Raw genomic sequence first — 3,682 nt, 5'->3', positions numbered from 1 at the left:
TATTTAACTTAACATAATACCCTCCAGGTCCCTCCATGCTGTCTCCTTCTTTTTTACAGCTGCATAATATTCCATGGTTTAAATGTACCAAGCTTCTTATCCTCTCTTCTGCTGATGGGCACTTGGGCTGTTTCCAGATCTTAGCTATTGTAAATTGTGCTGCTATGAACATAGGGGTGCATACATTCTTTCTGATCGGTGTTTCAGGTTTCTTAAGATATATTCCTAGAAGTGGGATCACTGGGTCAAATGGCAGTTCCATATTTAATTTTTTGAGGAAACTCCATACTGTTTTCCATAATGGCTGCACCAGTCTGCATTCCCACCAGCAGTGTACTAGTGTTCCCTTTATTCCAGGCTTTTCTTTTCACTATTCCGTGTTCTTTGAGACCTGGGTGTGGTCCAAGTATTGCTCATTCTTCCCAGGTTCTACGACACATCTCTCCATCAACTTTTTGTACCTCATGTATCACTCAGTGTTAATGTTTACTTGTCCATATACATATGCTCAAATCAATAATGTCTTTTTTCACATCCCCTAGCTGAGGACTCTGAGCAGAGTCTGTGTGAAATATACTTCCAGTGCACGTGCGTGGAGAGATGGCAGAGTGTGTGACTACAGGGTTAGAAGAGTGCTCTGTGGATTCTGGTTTAGCTTAGAATAGAATTACAGATTTGGGTAAGAGTATAATGGAAATAGAACAATGTAGAAAACCTGAGATTGCATGTGTTGATCTGTGCCTGTTTATGATGATGATTTTTCTTTTTCTTGAAGGTGAGAGTATGAGATGACAAGGCACAATACATAAAGTGACATCATAGTTTCTATGGGGGGCCTTGGCAGTATCCCCAGGATGGGGCATCGTTGACTCTTCTTGCCTGATTTTTGCAGTGGGCCACACAGTGCTGGCAATCAATGGCATGGTCCTAATGGCAAGTACACAGCTGGTAAGAACGAAGTGCTGGAGTACATGGGCAGCCCTGCCAACTACCCAGTGTCCATTGGATTAGGCCAGGCCCCCCTCACCTCCAATGAGAAGCTCACCTGGCCTCCATGTTCCACTCGCTGTTCAAAAAACGGTTCCCAGCTTTCTCCCAAACAGGGCAGCTAAGGCATTGAGATGCTGGAGACAGACACATTCAAACTGCACTGCTTCCAGTCAGACAGCAGGTTTGTGGTGCTGGCAAAACCTAGGCAAGCGCTATAGATTTTCTTCTCCAAAAGATTAATGAGATTTACTAAGACTTTGCCCTTAAGAACCCATTCTACTCCCCGGAAATGCCCATCAGGTGTGAGCTGTTTGACAAGAACCTGAAGTTAGCCCTGGGGTGTCAGAGAAGGCTGGAAGTTTTGGACCTGGGTCATAGGCTGAACCTGCAATGGATCCCCCTCCCCAATTCTGAGAGATCTGCTGGATGGGTCCTGTTGTTTCCATTCCAATGGGGATTCCAGCAGCCTTTAGTGCTCTCGGAAATGAGAGGATGCTGAGCCTCATAAACAGGTACTGAACCTAAAGCCTTAATAATATTCTCTCTTTCCTCTTGTATCTATCAGTCCTACTTCCCATCTCTATACAGATTTATTTATAGAGGAAACAGGCTCATAAATGCTGTAATAAACATTCCTTTGTTCTCAAAAAATAAAAGAATATCTGAACTTACAAAACAGGAAAAATAAATATAAGGCTAAAGATAATGTTAAGTGGCAAATAGGTTGGACATTTATTAAATGAAATTTCCTTAAGAGATTTAATAATTTTAGCAAAAACATTTTTATGCATGTCATGGCTAACAATCTGACTGAAAAGGAAACACATTCAAAGCTCAGTTGTACAACTGTTTTATTCTGTGTAATACTTTCTAAGTTATGTCTTTTGAATTTGTTAAAATTCTATTTTAGTGCCCACAATTTCTTTAATAATTAGTGTTGTACAAGTAAAGTCCCCAAAGTCTTTAAAAAAGAGAATACAAAACATTTTAGTATCTTGCATTGTAATTTTTCTTTTTTTTTATAATTAGATATGCCTTGTAACTAGGACTCATTTTACCAGTACTAGTCAAATAAAGTTTGAAATACTAATGAATGGGCCAATAGATGTAACCATAAATTCATTTATTTTATTTGAATTTAATATAGTTATGTTTATTTATTTATCAAAATATTTTACATTAGTGTCAGGATTAAAATGCTACCAGTAGTAGAAAAACCTTGAGAGGATTATACTTTTGAAAGAAGAGAACTCTACTAGGTCGACTTCACATTTCTAGAGCTTTTCTCCTGAGCACACAGTCCACAGTCCATTTAGTGCAGTTTGGCCAAAACTTAAAAAGAGATCCATGGTTTTTTGGTCCAGGCTGTCAGAGAATGGATTTTAGAACTTCTCAAAAACCTGAACCAGCAGTGGAATATCCAGGAAAGGAGAGAGAGCCAAAGAGTGGGAAACCTCACATCTGCATATTAACTCCCATGAACGCGTTGGCTGAACTGAAAGTGTGTTTGAGGGGGTAGGGGGAACTTTAAGGAACTAGTGAAAAGCAACAGTTAAAAGGCTGAAAAGGCAGAATAAAGAAAGGAGTTTAGAGTTTGAATCCTGCCTTGTTAGAAGGCCTTGATAAATAACTGTGACTTTCTATTTAAGTTCCAGAATGACTACATTATAGGAATAACATATGTCAAGACCAAGAGATTCATCAAAAACTAAGAGGAAAAACCATAAGGTATACCCTCTATAAGTTCAAAGTAATCAGGCAGTAATTTCTCTATTTGCTATAACAAAAATCAACACTAAAATATATTCAGAATATCAAGTAAATAATTAAATTGGTAAAGATAAAGGAATAAGGCCTGACTTACCAGTATCAAGAATGAGAGAGTGGACACAGAAGTTAGGAGCTAAAAAGTAGATAGCATTTGAAGATTTTCATCTATACTAATAAAAGGGTAATGTGCTAATTAGACCAGACATCTTCTGGACGTCCTTCCGGACAAAGCCACCGTGGCAGGGGCCAAGGCAGAGGTGGTTAGTGGCGATCAGGCCAGCAGGAGAGGGCAGTTAGAGGGTGATCAGGCTGGCAGGAGAGGGCAGTTAGGGGTGATCAGGCTGGCAGGAGAAGGCAGTTAGGGGTGATCAGGCCAGCAGGGGAGCAGTTAGGGGGCAATCAGGCCAGCAGGGTGGAACAGTTAGAGGGTGATCAGGCCAGCAGGGTGGAGCAGTTAGAGGGTGATCAGGCTGGTAGGAGAGGGCAGTTGGGGTGATCAGGCCAGCAGGAAAGCAGTTAGGGGCATCAGGCTGGCAGGCAGAGGTGGTTAGGGATGATCAGGCAGGCAGGCAGGCAAGCAGTTAGGACCCAGTGGTCCTGGATTGCAAGAGGGATCCTGGATTGGAGAGGGTGCAGGCTGGGCTGAGGGGGGAACCCCCCCACCCCATGCACGAATTTTGTGCACCCAGCCTCTAGTTCATATATAACAGGAAAGAAATTTTCCAGGTAAGGAGGCCAAAGGAAAAAGATGAAAAACTTAAGAGGGTTGATGTTTCCTGAAAAAAGGTCATGAATACTCTTCACAATGGGAACCATCCTGAAGACAGAAATGTACACAGATTTCCAAAACAGCCTTCCAAATCTTCAAAGGCATGAACGTTGAATTTAACAGGTTTTCTCCCTTCTGCATATGTATAAACTG

The 3,682-nt window shown here is 41.4% G+C and overlaps 1 pseudogene across 1 annotated transcript; it reads left to right on the top strand.

Annotated features, from left to right (window-relative positions):
* The first annotated feature begins 690 nt into the window (after positions 1–690).
* LOC308246700 (trafficking protein particle complex subunit 4-like) lies at positions 691–1,368 on the top strand (annotated as a pseudogene). Its single transcript has 2 exons — positions 691–775; positions 893–1,368. The product of its transcript is annotated as a trafficking protein particle complex subunit 4-like (transcript).
* Positions 1,369–3,682: the final 2,314 nt, after the last annotated feature.

This window comes from Plecotus auritus, assembly GCF_963455305.1.
Source record: "Plecotus auritus genome assembly, chromosome: 4".
Taxonomy (NCBI): domain Eukaryota; kingdom Metazoa; phylum Chordata; class Mammalia; order Chiroptera; family Vespertilionidae; genus Plecotus; species Plecotus auritus.
This window is presented reverse-complemented; position numbering and strand designations above follow the sequence as displayed.